The sequence below is a fragment of the Python bivittatus genome, unplaced genomic scaffold (assembly GCF_059951505.1).
Source record: "Python bivittatus isolate LINGU-HERP-01145 unplaced genomic scaffold, Pbiv_v1 ctg000690_np1212, whole genome shotgun sequence".
In the NCBI taxonomy this organism is placed as follows: Eukaryota; Metazoa; Chordata; class Lepidosauria; order Squamata; family Pythonidae; genus Python; species Python bivittatus.
In genome coordinates this window covers 15,108,011-15,127,048 of record NW_028277096.1, presented here as the reverse complement: position 1 = coordinate 15,127,048, position 19,038 = coordinate 15,108,011, and positions in this window count along the sequence as shown.

The following is a 19,038-nucleotide window of genomic DNA, read 5'->3' as shown; positions in this document are numbered from 1 at the left end:
ACTCTACCCTCTACGGATCACATGAATCCACGTTATTAAAGGAATTGTAACAGTTTTGACCTAAACAAGCAATAAAATACAGGGGCAAACTGTGAACTGATAAGAAGTCCAGAGTAGTCCAGGAACTACCAGATTCCAAATTGTCCAAGTTAAATGAGAATAAAAACGAAGATGCATCCACAAGCATAGAGAGCAGAGAAGGTCAGAATATACAGATTTTGATACAGCAGGAAAAATGGGAAGGAACTGTGTATATACTGAAGTTTAAAGAGTTCCCTCCCTGTCCTGTTACTCCTGTGACTAACTTCTGAGACTGTGGGAGAATCTCTAGTCTTGCAAAGCTTATTTCAGGTCAGCAAATAGCCTGCATTTACAAAAGTCTTCGCTGTAGGATCTAGCAGAAGCTCTATTAGTTCATCTACTACTTCTGCATCCTCCACAGTGCTGCTTGGCTCAACTTCTGGAAGTTACAAGCATATCAGTTTTCTTGGTTTTCAATCTTTCATTCCTCTTCTTCACATAAGGAGTCCTCCAGCAGAATCATAAAATATATTAGAAAAAGGCCTAACATCCCTTTTAAAGGAGCTAATTGGGATGAATTGACCAGCTTAATCTTGGTTATTATTCCTATTGTCAAACCAAACATGGGCAAAGTATGGATGAATCTTGACTTAGTCATTAGTACTTAAATGTGCCTGAATTTTTCAATAGCTCAATCTTCCAGGAAGGGCCCAGTGCACAAGATTGTTTTTCCACCCATTTTGACCTGTGAATTCTTTAGATAAAGACATGTGTGGACAGTGAGCTTCTGTTCTGGAAATGAAGGTGAAAAACAGGTTCTCAGTGATCTAGAACAGTAGGAAAGAGAATGGAACTCTCAGTACAGATTCTTCTATGTTCTCTTTCTACAGATTGGATCAGTGTTTCTCAAACTTGGCAACTTTAAGATGTGTGGACTTCAACTCCCAGATTCCCTTGCTGGCTAGGGAATCCTGGGAGTTGAAGTCCACACATCTTAAAGTTACCAAGTTTGAAAAACACTGGGTTGGATAATGATGGCATTGGGGGGTGGGGGAGGAGCTCAAATCCCCTTTCCAGTGAGATTACTCACTTCTGAGAAGTGATAGATGCTTTGAAGCACCGCCTTTCTGATTAGCCACACCTTTTTTTTCTCAATTTGTTAGTTTATATCCTGCCTTTCCTCTTGGCGCTCAAATACTCCTCCTGTAATGATTTCCTCACAACCACCACCACCCTATAAGCAGGTTGATCTGACAGACAGACTGTACCCTAGTCTCAATAAGCTTCCACCACTCTCTAGCTGAAAGGACTGAAAATGTAGGTTTGGTTGGAGATGCTGGAGAGGGAGAAGCTTTCTGGGAAATAGAAGAACTGAGGATGGGTGGTCTGATTTAGCTGGTCACCAGAGTTGGGACAATAAGTGTAAGTGCAGAGTCTTCAGCCCAGAGAGCTTCCAGATATAGCATGCCACTTGCAACTTCAGCGCTTGGTAGACCCAATCCTCCCCTCCCCATTTCTTCCCTAAAGGCACTCTAAAGAAAAAAGAATGGATGAGGTTATTGTAATCTACTCAGGTCTTCTAAAAGTTAAAGAGAAATAAAAGAGAAAGAGAAGGAGAACACCTGAATTCTCTTCTGGGGAAGAAAGGTGATGGGGAAAGAGAGAGAGAGGGACTTCAGAATACTTGGGGTGGGTGCTAAAGACAGAGAGAGCCCTTACCCACGGCTCTTTCAGCTCCTGCAAATGTTGAACCTTCAACATCTTCAACCAGTTTCTCAGTCAATCAATCCACTTATGAAGGTCAGAGGCCTATAGAAATTTCCCAGCAAAAAGGTGCCAAAATTAAAAGCATGAATCTCAGTATAACCAAATAATCCAGCAGACACTGGCATATATAATGATCAACCAGCTCAGCGACCCAGGACAAAACCTAGCCCGCTGCATGCTTTTTCATGCAGAAGACAGAAATTTAGCTATTGCTTCTGTAATACCTTTCTTTGTTTTCCATGAAAAGGAGCATTAGGAACCACGGCAAGCAATCTGTCAGGGCATTTTGCTGTGACAGAGGCTAGAAATCTTATGCACTCTTCTATTTAAAAAAAAAAAATACAAAAGAGAAAGAGTTGACTTAATTATTCCACTAGCCTATCTTTTTATACATCTTTGCTGTGTTAATCAATTCCTTTAAAGATAGTGCTGTCAAATCACGAATTGTGTTGCCCGTCCAACACATCTCCAGTAACAACAGAGCCCAAAGGCTTAAATTAGTGCCAAGCCTGAAAATTCTCCTCCGTCCCCCCCCCCCCATCAATTCTCATTCAATGTGATGGAAAAGAATTGGCTTTAGAAATTCTTTCAAAAGGAGAAGAGCATTCCTGAGAAGTTGGGGGTGGGGGGGGGGGATATGGGGCCATTGTAGTTTATGTAGTGACTGCAGCCAAGAGACTGTGTCAGTGTCTTCCCAGCTTTCATTGCAAATCATCTCTCCCTGCCTTTCTAGGTTTCCATTCATTCCCACAGAAAAACCTTAATGGGAGGGGAACTCCTCCCCAGGGATTTTTAGTAGCAGCCCTCTTCTCTCTGCTTAAGCAGTGAGGGCCTGTCCTCTGGAATGAGATTCCTCCTGAGATCTGCATGGCCCCCACTTTGCTGTTGTTTAGAAGATCTACAAAGACATGGCTCTTCACCCAGGCCTTTGGCGAGAGACCCCTGACTTCATCACACTTGCCATCTTTTATCTTTATTTTTTATGTTTGATTGATTGAATTATAATTTCTTTGTTTGATTGTTATGAGCCACCCAGAGTGGTTGAGAGTTGGGTGGGATACAAGTTTAATAATAATAATAATAATAATAATAATAATAATAATAATAATAACCTTTAACACCATCAAACAATAACATGTGCCTATCCCAGGTCCTTGGGAAGGACTCGATAGGTGGATAAAAATGCCAAATCCAGTCTGAACATCTGGCTGACTGTGCAACCAACCATAATAATCCACAGTGACAGTCATTGGCTTCAATAGGGTGGGTACATCATGTGTTCAAAAGGGGTGGGGCTTCATTGTCTGGCCACACCCACCATTTGGAAGCCAGTGACCATTGCTGCAGATGCCCTTGTATTACAATGGGGTTTCTCAAGTGTGATGCTGCAGTGACTCCCTAAAATAATAAATTTCATTTGTATGACCCCGCACCATGAATAATGATTATATGGTGGTGGACCTAGCGAGCACACAGTTTTTTTACTACAGATAGTCCTTGTTTAGCAACCATGACTGGGGCCGGCAATAGGTCATTAAGCAAAGTGGTCACTAAGTGAAACCAGGACTATGCTTACAATCTTACTTCAGCTTTCTTTTGCTTTACAGACCTGCAAAGGTCATAAATGTGAGGACTGGTCATAAAGTTACTCTTTCATCACCGTTGTAACTGTGAATGGTTGCTAAATGAGGCAGTTGCTAAACGAGGACTACCTGCAGTGTCTACCCCAAGTGGTAAGCTTGTGCAGCACTGACTTTGTATACCCACCACTCTCCTTCCTGTCAGCTCAGTCCCATGCTCAAAGTCCTACCTTCTTGTATTTCTTAGCAGTCAGCTTTCTGTCCACAGTGCTGTTCTTGCATCCCAGTGTTCAACCCTTCTACCATTCAGATCTGAAGGTGCCGATTTTACCCTTGGGCTACATTCACACAACCCACCAAGCCTGCCCCCCTGCAGATGGTTTGCTTTAGGTGGAGGGGCCAGCTCCTTGTTCATTTCCCATCCTGAATAAAATCTGCACGGTGAATGATAATGAGACTGTGATCCTGTTTTCCATCCACACCATGCCACATCCAGGAGCTGGAGTTTTGGACTGTGGCTAATTGTGCCTAGCTCTTGTTCAGTCCAGTGAATGTCACGACTGCAATTGTGAATCCTTTGGAAAATCTTGAATCACCTCCCTGTAGCAGGAATGCTTATTTAATGGCGCACTTTCTACTATCCAACTGAGATGGATTTGTTCAAGGGGAAAACAAAGGAAGGCAATAAAGACTTATTTGCTGAACTGTCCTCTCCTTTCTTTAATGCTATGGAGAGCATTTGATTTTTTTTAAACTTGGACTTCTTTCACATTCATTTCAATGAGCTCTGCTCTCCTTCTTGTATGCCTCTTTTTAATCCCAACCCAGGTTAAAATCCGCTTTGAAATTTGGAGTGATTTTTTTCATTAAGGATAAAGATGGAGGAGAAAACACGTCTGTCTGTCTGTCTGTCTATCTATCCATCATCTATCATCATCTAGATCATTTAGATCAGTGTTTCTCAACCTGGACAACTTTAAGTTGTGTGGACTTCAACTCCCAGAATTCCCCAGCCAGCATGCTGGCTGGGGAATTCTGGGAGTTGAAGTCCACACAACTTAAAGTTGTCCAGGTTGAGAAACACTGATCTAGATTCTACCAGACTCTGAGAAATAATAGTGGGAAATGTATCTTCTGAATGTACATATTATTCATTGTATTTAAGAATAATGAAGGAAGGATCTCTAGTTTGTTTGTTTATTTATTTATTTATTGTGACTGCCCGTCTCAAATTCATGATACTGAATGTCTAACAATAGATAAAACGCCATAAAATGCATGACAATTAAAAAAAAAAAATACACACAAAGGCAGCCGCTGAGCTAAAAAACACTCATCAGCCTAATCGTTCCAAAGGTCAAAGCAGAAACATATTCCATGCCCAAAGTGTACAGATTTATAGAGAAGCACAGTAGAGAAACAAATATGCCTTTCACAGAGGAAAAACGTGAGGCAGATTTCAATGTTAATTCAAACCTGTCATCTATGAAAAAGCTCCTGCTTCTCCCTTCTCACATTCCCAGGATGCTTGAGAATTTCTTGAGAATTTCTTCTGGCGGTGTTTTGAGCTTATTTTATGGCTTTGAGGCAGAATATGTTACGGCTTGTTTTCTGTGGCACATCTCTCCATGTATCCTTGTTTGTTGAATAAGCTGCCTGATCCTATCCCAACTTTGGAAACCACAAAATCTGGACAATTTTAAATAACACAATACAAACAATACAGAGACATATGCCTGGAAGAAGAATACCAACATTAGCAAATCGAATATCCCACTCTAGCCCAAGGCCTAAGGGAAGAACCAGGCTGTAAGGGGTCTTTTAAATAGGGTCAGGGTGGGGGCCGTATGGAACTTGGGCAGGGAGAGAATCATTCCAGACAGCAACCACTGTGACAGAGAAGGACCGCTTCCTGGGTCCCATCAGGTCACACTGTTTAACTGATGCACACCAATGCTGTTGGATCATATAGGATGTGCAAAAACCATAGAACACAGATGGACCCTCAGATAACCAGGCCCTATGTCATGAAGGGCTTTTTAGGTGATAATAGCTATTTTGAATTTCTATTTATTTCTATTTCAAATTTAGATACTGCCCATCTCACAAAAAGTGACTCTGGGTGGTTTACAATAAAACAGCAATAAATATTAAAATACAATAAAAACAATGTAAAAGACAATAAAAATAGAATAAAAACCAAACACATACACAAATAATACCTTCCACGATGTTGATGATCAGTAAGATGTTAACCTATGGGAGCGTCTTCAAGGTGCTGGCCACCCCCAAACCAAACCAGGTTTGGTTGCCCTTTTTTTCACCCCATGCCAGTTGGCAGAGCCAGGTCTTGACTGCTTTCTGGAAGGACAAGAGAGCTGGGGCCTGCCTCACCTCTGAAGGGAGAGTATTCCATAGGGCGGGGGCCACGGCAGAGAAGGCTCTCTTTCTGGACCCTGCCAGTTGACATTCTTTCATCGACGGGGTCCGCAGCATATCCTCCCTGCCTGACCAGGTGGGACGGGTGGATATAATGGGGGTGAGACGGTCCCTCAGGTAACCCAGTCCCATGCCATGTAGGGCTTTAAAGGTGATAACCAACACCTTGAATTGGACCCAGAAGCAAACTGGGATCCAATGCAGCTCACGTACCAAAGATGTTACATGTGCCATCCTTGGGCCACCTAAAATTGCCTGCGCAACTGCGTTTTGAACCAGCTGAAGCTTCCAGATACTTTTCAAGGGTAGCCCCATGTAGAGCGCATTGCAATAGTCTATACGGGAGATGACTAGGGCATGAGTGACTGATTGGAGGGACTCCCGATCCAGGAAAGGGCACAACATGTAGTTGAGCAAAGGCCCTCCTGGCCACGATTGCCACCTGCTCTTTGAGCAGGAGTCGTGAGTCCAGGAGAACCCCCAGGTTCTGAATTGCATCCAGAAGCCTTCTTGTAACCAGTGCAGCTCACAAAGCAGAAGTATTATGTGGGCCTAACGTGGCATGCCCATAAGTGCCCATGCTGCTACATTCCAGATTGGCTACAATTTCTGAGTGGTCTTCAAGGGCGGCCACCTGTAGACCACACTGCAATAGTCCAAATTCAAGGTGATTAAAGCATGAGTAACTGTCTTAAGAGTCTCTCAGTCCAGGTATATGCACCTGGCATAGTAGATGAGTTTGTGCAAAGGCCTTCCAGGGCATAGCTGCCACCTGCTCCTTGAGCAGGACTTGTGCACCCAAGAAAACCCCCAAATTGTGCCCAGGTCCTGAAAGCAGAAGTGCAACTCTTTTCAGGAGTAAATATGGACCAGGTGATCCAAATACTCATAGTCACTTAGTCTTGCCAGGGTTGAGTTTGAGCCGGTTCTTCCCCATTCAGACCAGCATAGCCTCCAGACACTGGGATAAGACTTGATGGCATTACCTGAGTGGCCTGAGGTTGAGATGTACAACTGACCCGGATTGATGGATGACCTACCCAGTAGCCATATGCAACTGTTAAACAGGAGGAGCGAGAACATTAAGTTCTGAGGCTCCCACTTGTCAGGGGCAACTGACTCAATCACTTCCCCTCCTGCTAACCATGGTCGGACCTAAGAACAGAGAAAGGAGGAGAACTACGAGAACAATGTACCCCCCACAGGCAGTCCAGAAGAATACTATGGTTGATAGTACTGAAAGCTGCTGAGAGATCAAGGGTGACCAATACCATCTCAGTACTATGTCCCAGTCTGAAACCTGCATGAAAGGAATCTAGATGATCCATATCTTCCAGATCCCTCTGAAGCTGTAGCCCAACCACCTTCTTGACCACCTTCTCCAGAAAGGTAAGGTTAGAGACTGGATAAAAATTGCCCAGGATGGTCAGTCCAGCAAAGACTTCTTGTAGCCCAACACCTCCTTCAAAACAGACAGTACCAGCCCCTCTCTCAGTGAAGCAGATATTATCACTTCACATGTCACTCCCCACTAATGACCTTCACCAGCCAGGAGGAGCATGGCTCTAATAAACAGGTGCCCAGACTCAAGGACCCTGTCCATCATCTCAGGCATTTCAGCTCAGACGTGCCCCAAGTAACCACACAAGCCCCAGCTTTCATCACTTTGGCAAAGCTTACCCAGTCAGAGTTCAACTCCGAGTGAATCTGAGCAACTTTACTTACCAGATGCCTAGAAAATTGCTCATCTGAAGGTCATCCAGATGATCCTATAGTTCATTCCCTCCCAGCAATCTGTTGACATGATAAAGCAGAACTTCAGCTATGTTTTGCTGGTCTTATCAACAGGATGTAATCCCTAATGTGGGATCTTACTTGTTCTTAGTTGGGTTCATTTTTTGTTTTTCTCCAACAGGGCTCTAAGCATCTGTTCTGGCACTTCATCTCCTGGAGCAACTCGGAGAATCAAGGAGCATCCCAGGATCGATCCGCAGCAAGAGGCTATGTAGGAGTGATCCTCTCCAAGGCCCTCGTCACATGCCCATTCCAAGCCACTGAGGTCTACCATATAGTGTATTCAGGTATAAAAAATCTGGCATTCTAAAAACGTCAGTGAAAAGCTATTGTTAATAGATGACTCTTCGATTATAAAAGTGCTGGAGGCCCTATTTGTTAAAACATGACTTGGCTTTTAAGGAACATGCCCCCCAATTATTTAGAGTTTTCCTGAAATGTCCACTTATTATGCAGTTCCATTTTGAATCACATCAATCTGCCATTAAAAAAAACACCCTAAAAAAGTACACATTTTAAAATGTGACTAAATATACAATGTATATATGTGTATGCGCACGCAGGCCTCTCTCCTTTAAATCAAGCCTGACTTCTGATGACTTAAGGACACGTCTGTGTAGTTTTCTTGGCAAAAATGGAGGAACATTTTGCTGCTGTTTTTTTCTGAAATTTGTTTTTTTATTATTATTTTCCAGTTGAACGCTTTATATGTCCCAGCCCAGACCTGCTGAGACTCTCTCAGTGTGTTTGCATGTGTGTGAACTTCAAAATGTAATTTTAGATTATTTTTTAAATTAATGTTGGTATACTTTGAATACAAAGAACCACACTGGAACCTTTAAAAAACAAGATAAATGGTGGCTGATTAGGCTTGCATACATATTTGACAAAACCAATCTTTATGAATTCTTGAAACATTGAAAGAATTACCATTATATATTTTTTAAAAAATCAAATTAAATAGAGATCTAAAAACTGGTTCAAAAATGTGGACCATCTCATAGAGCTTTACTCTACAAGTAGTCCTCACTTACCAACTGCCACATGTAGTGACCATTAAAAAAATAACTTTGCAACCAGTCCTCACATTTATGACAGCCGTGGTGTTCCGCAGTCATGTGATCATCATTTGCATCCTTTGCAACAGGTGTGCATTTTTGCTTGCGGCAAGCAGAGTTAATACAGTGCTGCAAAATCGTAAGCCCAGTTGTGGCTCACTTAGCGACCGAGTTGCTTTGCTTAACAACTGAAGGGGAAGTGAGGTTGTAAGCCCAGTTGCAGTCACATGACTTTCTGCTTAGCGACCACATTGCTTAGTGACTGAATTACCGGTCCCAATTGTGGTCGCTAAGCAGTATTCCTCAATCTCAGCAACTTGCCATTGTGACTTCCCATTGGACTACCGCAATGCGCTCTACATGGAGCTGCCCTTGAAGAGCATCCAGGAGCTTCAACTGGTGCAGAATGTAGCTGCAGGGGCAGTAAATGGCGCCGGTTACTCAGCACATGTAACATTACTACTTTGTGAGCTGTATTGGCTGACGGTGGGCTTCCCAGTGCAATTCAAGGCGTTGGTGGTCACCTTTAAAGCCCTTCATGGTTTGGGACCGGGTTACCTGAGGGACTGTCTTCTCCCAGTTGTTTCTACCCATCCGATACAGTCTGGCAGGAAGGGCATGCTTTGGGTCCCATAGGCTAAGGAATGCCAGTTGGCGGGGCCCAGAAGGAGACCCTTTTCTGTTGTAGCACTTGCCCCATGGCACATTTTCCCTCCAGAGATTAGGATGGCCCCCACCCTGCTGACCTTTCATAAGACCCTAAAAACCTGGTTCTGTGCCCAGGCCTGGGACTCCAAGTGTGTGAAAGGACCCATCTCCTGTCTGTGCTAGTGACCTGATTGTGGTATCTTCCTTGGCTGCTGCATATTTTAGTCTTTGTATTTGGGATTGGGAGTGTTTTTAATTATTTTAAGATGGTTCGCCAGCCAGAGTCACCTGTTGAGATGGGCAGCCATACAAATTGAATAAATACATAATAAACAAACAAAACTTGAAGATGCATGGGCTTCAACTCCCAGAATTCCCCAGCTGGCTGTACATTGCCTCAGCCAGCCATCTTGGGAGCTGGAAGAGCCTTTTATGCATGCACAGAAGTCTCTTGTAATGTCTCTAGCAGTGCCTGGCTCCCAACAAAGGTATCCACAGGGAGATGAAATCAAGTCAAGATGGTGGGGTAACCCTGCAATCAAAGCCTTCCTTCTTTTTTATATCTGTCATGCAAAAAGGAGTGAAGCTTCAATTGTATGAAGCCCTTCCTCACTCCTTGGATGTACTAATGGAACATGGCTTCCATCTTGACTTATTTGACCCCCTCCTCCATGGATGGCTCTGGCTCAAAGCAATCCAAAACATACGACTGTTTCATTGGCTTCACTCCTTGTAACAGGGAAGCACGTTATGTTGCAAAGTAATTTTGAAGAAGTGCTTTTCATAAACCTGCATCAAAGCAATCCACCCCTTAGAAATTTTACACAGCCCAATTTGCTCCTGAACAATCAAAACATGTTAGGATGGGACAGAAACATGCTTATGCAAACTGATCCTATTTGCACTGTGGCACAAGAGCCCAAGGAAGAACAACCTGCATTCTCAAGGTTAGCCCTCATCCTAATTTTAAAAGCCCTCTGCAAGGTATCTGTTCAAATTATCTGACTCTTCTCTGAGCAGTTATGATGGAACCAAAGAATGGAGGAAAGTATTAGTGAAATTCTCAGGGGTGTGATTTTTCTACTGTAATTTACATAGGCAATCAGTTCTCCAGGGTCCTACGGACTCTCTAGCTTCCCACGTTATCCATAAGCTCCAATGAGGGCATTACACAAGGAGCCTTCTCATGAGAACTTTTTAATGTATTTAATTTAATTCTTAAGATTAATGAGAACAGGCTGCAAGAGTTGGGAATGGGTGTCTGGGAAGTCCTATTTGCCCCAGGCAGGAGAAACCAAGGGGGCCTGGCCTGTTGGTTTCCAGAAGGTTATTAAACCAACCACTATTAAACCAACCACCAGCTGATAGCCAAACCAGGTAAGACCTAACTACATGAGAAACAATCTGCCCTTCCTCACTCCTTGGATGTAATAATCTTTTGAAACAAACCAACCAAATCTGATCATTATCTTATTTCTCAGGCTGGTAGCCACAGCCAACATTCCTTTGGAGCTGGGGAAATATGCTCTTCCTAATAACACAGTCAATTCTTTATGAAATATTTATAAATCTCATCAAGATCTACAAATTTACAGTGGAGATTTTCCTCTTCCTTCCTCTCCCCTTAAGTAAATTCATGTCAGCTCTACGGCAAACAGCAATATATATATCCCAACTAACAACTATATATTGCAACTACCTGGTATATATATAGTGAGGTGTATGTATGTACTGTATATATATATGTGTGTGTGTGTGTGTATTCAACCAAATACACCAAATATACACAACAACTTACAGTACTATGTAATTTGTGCGTGTAAAGATGTTCTGCAATTCAGGACTAATAAAATAAAGAAGAATTCAAAAGATAGCCTCCATACAGATTGATCTTGATGAAACAAGGTCAAAAGTAAATTATAAGCAATGCAGTTAAGGAGTTGGAAGGACCAGGCTGGATAAATGTTCTAAGTGAAAGAAGCAGTAACTCAGTTTTCTATATTTGAACATCTCATTATATTCCATGCCAGTGAAAGACATATTAGTTTCTTGGGAGGTGACACTGAGGGGGCTATCCTGCTAACATTTAGCCTTCAATTATTTTGTGGAGGTTAATGTGCCTAGAGTTGCTCTGCTTTAAGAGTGAATATTAGATTTCCATAGGAATTAGTTTAATGGAAAATTAATAAAGCAGGGCCAAATGGTGAGGATTAAAGATGAAGACTTGCCCTGTGAGAAGAAGAAGGTCTGGAGTTCAAATGTCCTCCTTAGAGTGGAGAAATTGCTCTTAGGTTCTGGAACATATTCCATGTCTTTCATGGAATTCCATGTCAATTGAATGCATTGCTCCTCCTTCCAGATCTATCTAGGAAACAGGGAAGGCCTAAATTCTCAGAGAAATTTGTAGGCATAGAAATCAGGTGGGTGATTTTCTCTAAATTACATCAAGGGAAGAGAAATTCCTCTACAATTTTCTAAGGGCAGGAGTCCCCCATGCAAAATTCAAAAGCTTCAACCCCCAACTCTAATTTTAAAAAGTCCTTCACAAAGTCTTTTATATGGTAACTGCAGCAAGATTATTACATGCACAAAGATGGAAAGGTTCTGAAATAGCAACAACAACGGAGGAATGGTTAGTGGAAGTGACAGAATCTGCAGAAATGGAAAAATTGACTTGTTTGATTAGGGAAAAGACAAGAAGTACATTTATCAGGGAAGGAAGGAAGGAAGGAAGGAAGGAAGGAAGGAAGGAAGGAAGGAAGGAAGGAAGGAAGGAAGGAAGGAAGGAAGGAAGGAAGGAAGGAAGGAAGGAAGGAAGACAAAGGAAGAGGGGAGAGAAAGGGAGGGAGGGGAAGAGAAAGGGAGGGAGGGAGGGGGAGGAAGGGAGGAAGAGAGGGAGGGAGAAAAAGGGTGGGAGGAAGGAAGGAAGAGAGAGAAAGGGAGGGAGAAGAATGAAGGAAGGGACAGGGAGGGAAGGAGAAAGAGAAAGAAAAGATGGATGATGGAGAGGAATAAAGCAAGGAAAAACAAGTGTGAAAGGAAAAAAAGAGAAAGGAAAAAAAGAAAGAAAGGAAAAGAAAGGGAAAGGAAGTGTCAGAAAACGACAGACACGGGTTCGGTTGTCCAGTAGACAGAAGTTTTTATTGGGCACGTTTGCAAAGGTGGGTCCCTCCCGCAGCAATGGAGGAACCCCGAAGCAAGGTCTGACAGGTTTTTATACCCCCTATCTGTCCTCCCCCTCCTGCGAGGGCTTGGCTCACAATCTCACCTTTTTTACTGCCCCGGAGCGCCGCTAATTAACCGCAAAACCGCAGACATTCCACTTTCCGAATCCAATCAGCGCAATACACATTCCAATCCCCACTTGACCCGACAGCCGCCCCCTGCCGTTTCTCTTCACTCTGGTGCGAACGTGCCTCTTGCCTGCAGTCTTTCCTCCCTCCTGCCGTCCCTCTCCACTCTGGTGCGAGTGTGCCTTCTGCCCATCCTCCCTCCTGCCGTCCCCCCAAGGCTGCCCCATGGTGCACAGCGCTCTCCCCTAGCAAACATGGTTCGTTTGAGGCCCTCACTTCTCCCTGCCTTCTCACAGAAGGAAAAGGGAATATTGGAAAAAATAATAGATCACACAGTACAAAAAAAAGCATTGTCTGTAAGGAGAAAAACATCCCTAACTCTAGGCCTTCCCAAAATGGCTTAGCCCTCCCACTAGTGGTATGTGGCCCCTGACAGCAAGGGCATCTGTGAGGAAGGGTAAAAAGACATCAGTGTGGCAATCATGGCCACACAGCTGAAGCCCCATCTTTTTTAATGTGTGTCATGGTTATGGTGACCATATTTTCTGGGAAAAAGTAAAGGACAAACCTGAAAAAGAGGCAAATCTGAAAGTGATTCATAAGGATAATGTTTTTTAATTGTTTATGTTTATAACTTTGCTTTACAAAGGAAAATTCAAGAGCAAAACCAAGAAAAGCTTTACAAAAACGCCTATTCTCATAAAACATATCTAAAATCAAACTGTATAGGTACATTTATTTTAAAAAGACAAATCAATTCCCATATTTTTCCCATGAACATGAAAGACTGCATTAAGGGGTATCCTTTGGTCTAGTAAAAGTTAAATAACCAAAATAAAAGACAAAAGTGAGTTTTTGAAATATAAAGAAATCTAAAGGACAGCTTTCCGAAATAAAGGGCTGCCCTTTATAGTAAAGGATGTATGGTTACTGTAGCCATGATGCACATAAAAAAGTGTGGGGTATCAGTCATGTGGTCACAGCTGCCATTTTGACTTTTTTGATCCCCTTTCTTTAGAGGCCCCTGACTGACAGATTGCCCTCAAGGGACCATTACCCTCTTCAAGGAAGGAGAGGAAAATATCCTGTAACACTGCTTCATTTCTCAACACTGGGGGGCTGGTGTTGTACTGGAAACTGCCTTTCCATTGCTTCCGTTTCATTTCCTTTCTGTTTCATGGATTCAGCCCAGAACTGCACTCCTCCTGGTTTCTAACTTTATTGGCATTTTTAAGTTTAATTACAGCTTTGTTGCCCTCTGGAAAAACGTAGTGGTGGGTGGAAGAGGCAGGACATGTTTCATTTTTTATTCTTTTGAAAATGTAAGGCAAGGAACTTAGCTTTTTTATTTTTCAGCAGGGAGAATAGTAAAGTCATCTTACTTCCTATTTCCTCCTCCTCCTCCTCTTCTTCTTCTTCTCCTCCTCCTCCTCCTCCCCCTCCTTCTTGACATTCTGTTGCCAAGGCTATCTCAACCTACAATTCAGTAAATGAAGTATGCTATGGAAATGTCCTCTCTCCCTCCCTCCCTCCCTCCCTCCCTCCCTCCCTCCCTCCCTTCCTTCCTTCCTTCCTCCTGTCCTGCCTGCCTGCATGCCTGCCTTTAAAATAACAGCCCTGACTTTTTCCCACTAGGTACACAAATATACTGAAAATATTTGCAAAAAAAGAAAAAGAAAAAGAAAAAGAAAAAGAAAAAGAAAAAGAAAAAAAAGAAAGTGGCACAACCTTAAATTAATTCCAGAAATGGAACATGAATAGTTTGACTCCTACTTCAGTTAATTCATTAATATGTTGCAAATAGTAGCCTAGAACAAATTTTTTGGGGTAGAGAGTTGGGTTATCACTTTAGGCAAACAAATGGATATTTTTTCCTTTTCCCCATGATTCTTTTCACATGAGCATTGATAAAACATCGGAAAAACACATTTTATATGATCTTATGCATAAAATATTGCTTTTCATATAATGCATATGCATGTATTAAACACATACACAGATATTTAGTTAGCACAGTCAAAATATGGGAAATTAAACATAGAATATGGAGCATAATGTATTGCTTTAGCAATGAATTCCTGTAGCAATGTCACTTTTTTCTTCCAGCTCAGCTATATATTTTTTTAAAAAACATACCTTGACTTGCAGTTAAACTGTCACCCTGTCAAAGGAGTTTCTGGTTGATAATCTTCTTATTTGAGGAGTTTACATAATTAGCATAATGTGTTTGTCAGTTTCCACACAGAAACTCTGCCTGTGTTTCTTCATGGTCTTCTGGTATCACTGTGGCAATGAAATTCTGTCCTGAAGGATTTGACTTTCTAAATTAGACTTTCTAAAAAGAAAAAAAGAAGATGAAAAAGAATATTCTCACTAAAATCTTTCAGTCCCTATATGTGTCTTTGTGTGACAATAGTAAAGGAATTATGTGCAACAATGTTAAATTTCTAAGTTGAGTAATGTAAATTATTACTAGGATCTAGAAGTTCCCATTGCTTGGATCAAACTCCTAATGGAAAGGCTAACCAAGTATTTTGATGGTGCCCACAGTGAAAGACAAGAAAGTGTCATCCATCTACTCCTTGTGCTAAGTAGATGGACAATTGAAACTTTCAACAGGTTCTGTGAATGTTCTCCATGAAAACCAAGATAAGTATGTTGGGAACAAGTTGTAATTAAATATCTTCAACTTGTGTGAAAGTTCCAATCTCAAGAGAAGGAGAAGGAGAAGGAGAAGGAGAAGGAGAAGGAGAAGGAGAAGGAGAAGGAGAAGGAGAAGGAGGAGGGGAAGAAAAACAACTGGTTGCTGTATCTTTAAAGTAATAGTGCCCAGGTCTGGGGCCTGTGTGTGTGAAGGGTCCCGTCTCCTGGCTGCACTAGTGACTGTTGATTGTGGTATTGTCCTTAGCTGCTGTGTATTTTAATTTTTGTATTCATGATGGGAATGGTTTTTAATTTATTGAAAAAAATAAAATAATAACATAAATAAAATAAAATAAAAATGTTGGTTGACTCTTTGGAGGCTGGTAACTGTTTAAGGTGTCAAGTGCTCTCCTGAACATTTTGCACAAAAGTTCAGGTACATCTGTTCCTTACAGGTCTATGTGACCCATTACACTTTTGCTTTGAAACTTACCTACTTGACAGACCTTCCCAATGTCAGCCTAGACTGACCTTCATTGCCTTTATCCTCTGAGACCTGAGTAGAATTTGGATTGGTTTGGCTATGATCCTTAGACTGACTATGTTTTTATGTGCCTCTGTGGCCATGAGTAACCCCTTTGGTGGGGGTGGGAATAAGAACTCAGATTCACTTTACCTGCTCTTAGCCCCCAGTTCTAATCCTGGACAAGTCAGAGGTAGGTAAATTTATAATTAATCAATCAGGTTGGAATTCGTATCATTCTGCATTCAGAGACTTTTAGATCATGTGAAATGCAGGAGGAATCTGATTCACTTCATTACCCTCTTATATTTAACCTGTGGGATACGAATTATCCCCACATTTATTGAGTTGGATTCCTAACTTGTTAAACAAATTATGAACTAAGAGTTGCTTTGCCCATCATGAATCTGAAGTTGGATTCCCATAACTCAAGATGGGCAAGATAGAGTTCTATAGGATAAATTATTTCCAGGCTGGCACCTGGAGATTAATGGAGATCTATGAGGATACTGCAGGTGGTCTCTGGTCTGGTATATGCCAAATCTTGCAAGATTTGGAATTCTCACCTGAGCTGTCATAAGATGCTACTGTTCTTGCCCCTAGTAATCTTGTGAGATCTGGCCATTTATTATGTTTTAAGACTATATATATGTGTGTGTGTGTGTGTGTGTATATAAATAAATAAATAAATAAATAATTTGGGGGCCCATAGATATCACTTGGGAAGGATGACATGTGCTATGGTCCACAGGCATCCTATTTACGCCCCCTGGTTTATGTCACGGTCCTTACAAGTTTTTTAAAAAATGTGGTGGTCCACATCAAGGGAAAGCTGGTGACTGCTGCTTGTGTATTATGAATGGTAGCTCCCATCATTCCTGTCTATTGGTCATTGCTAGTGGAGGCTTGTGGGAGCTGGTTCAACATCAGGAGAATCGAGTAGCATCTGTAACAATCCCACAGTGATGTCAAAATGATGACCGATCAATCAAGATGTCGTCACACAGATAGCCCATTTATGTCATGATGTCATGCCATGGTGAGATTGCTTTATTATGGCCTCTTTCTGTTGGCTGATTGCAGTCGGTGCCTTAATTTATTGAGGACCCTGGGAAATGAAATGACAGTAACGATGCCTGGAGCACTGGTGGAGAAAGAGGCAAAATGATTCTGATTGAGAACATCCCCACATTCATGCCTACATTGTGCCAATAAGGGAGGTGGAGCATCATTACTTCTCTCTTATTGCATTGGCTGGCTGTCATGCAGTGGCCTTATTTGGAGTTGTTTATCCTCTGCTAATTTGCACAGCATTTTGCTGAAAAGGTGGTTCATATTCACCAGAATCCTGATTCCACATGGGCAGAATCTTTGATGGTATAGAGGAACATGGAGATAGTGTTGAAGAAAATATGTGACAGTTGTTACAAAAAGAGGCAGGCCAGGTCAGGAAAACACCACAGTTTTAACTCTATTTCATTATTAAAGAGAATAATAACAAAATCTTGAAAGCCTGGCTTTCCTTTTCTCCCTGTTTTACCCTTGAGTTTCTTCCTCACTTCCTTCTCCTTTTCAGGGCTAAAATGGTGCTTTTCTAATGGGAGCCACATCTTTTCTTCAAGGCTATCTCAGTATTCCTCTACAGGTGGTATCTGGATCATCATCATCAAATTTATATGCCACCCGACTCCCAGCGGTTTACAAATGGTTAAAAATATTTAAAAATAAGAAAACAGCACACCCAGATGGGAACAAAGAAAACAAAAACAAAAACAGGGGGCTTCAATTACACTTGCCAAAGTAATTTTATCACATTACTTGGGGCTCCTTTTGACCTGTGAGCAACAAGAAAGTGAATGGGGTGCTGTCTAGGCTGTGTGTTGTTACTTGTGGGCTTACCCTAGCCCATCTTGGCTCCTTTGTGGGGCCAGGGGTACTGTGACCATCTCGATCCCTGAGATTGTCAATGCCTCTGTTTGAGAGACTTTTGCCAGCAAGAGGCAATGGTGAACTCCTCCTGTAGAGATCCTCCTGGAACTGTAGGACTTAGATAATTATTGCCTGGTCTCCAAGCTTCATTATTTGGGGAGGTTGTTGAGATGGTTAGTGGCAGATAACTATGGAGCACCCTAGATGAAGTGGATTATCTGGATCCTTTTTAGTCAGGGATCAAGCCCAGGTATGGGAAAGAGACAGCATGGATCACTCTGGATGACCTCTATCAGGACCTGGGTAAGGGGACTGTGCTTCTCCTGATCCTTTTAGATTTCTCAGTGGCCTTCAATACCACCAATCATGGCACCTTACTGGGTTAGAGACTGCCCTGCTTTGTCATAGTTCCACTCCTTCTTCAGGAGGTGGTTTCAGTCAGGCGGAAGAGGAGAGGTCAGCATAGTAGCTCCCACTTTGCAAAATTCCATAGGGGTTGGTCCTCTCCCCCCTGCTGTTTAATATCTGTAGAAGACCACTGGGAGGGGCCATCTCACAGTTCAGGGTGTGGTATGCCGATAATGCCTAATTTTACATCACCACTGCATGGTATGGGGAGAAACTTTTGATGTTCTTTCCCAATGCTTGGAGGCTGTCAGGATCTGGATTGGACAACAAAGGCTGAAGCTGAGTCCAGACAAGATGGGGGATATTATTTGTCCATTGAACTTTCCATAGCAGTATTATCTCTGAATGGACAGGCAGTAACCCCTAAATCTTGTGGTTTGGGGGTTGTTCTAGACGTGGTTCCTGTTAGTGCAGCAGGTGGAGGCCATAGCTAAAAGGTCCTCGGACTAGCTTCAGTGGTCTGCCAGTTGTGTACCACAGTACAAGATGACCTTGCTATAGTAACTCAAGCCCTCATTACCACCTGGTTAGACTAGAGCAACACGTTTTACATGGAGCTGCCTTTAATGATCACTTGGCAGCTGCAATTAGTACCCTGTGTGCTAAAGAGTGCCCATCTTTGGAGCATATTACACCCCTACTATGGACCCTGCACTGGCTACCTGTTAGCTTCCAGATGCTATTTAAAGTGCTGGCTTTGACCTACAAAGTTTTATGGCAAGGCTTCTGGGTTCAGGACTGCTTGCTTCAACCAGAATGTCCCATCTATTTGGATCATTTAGGAAGAAACTGCTCCTAGTGTCCCATTCTGGGGAAGTAAAGGGAACCAGGATACCCATGAGTTGCCTAGCCCTGTAAACATTTTGCTGAGCCATGGGATATGTTCAGTTGCAGAAAGCTTACTAGTGAGAAAAGAAGAAGATCAGAGGCCTATG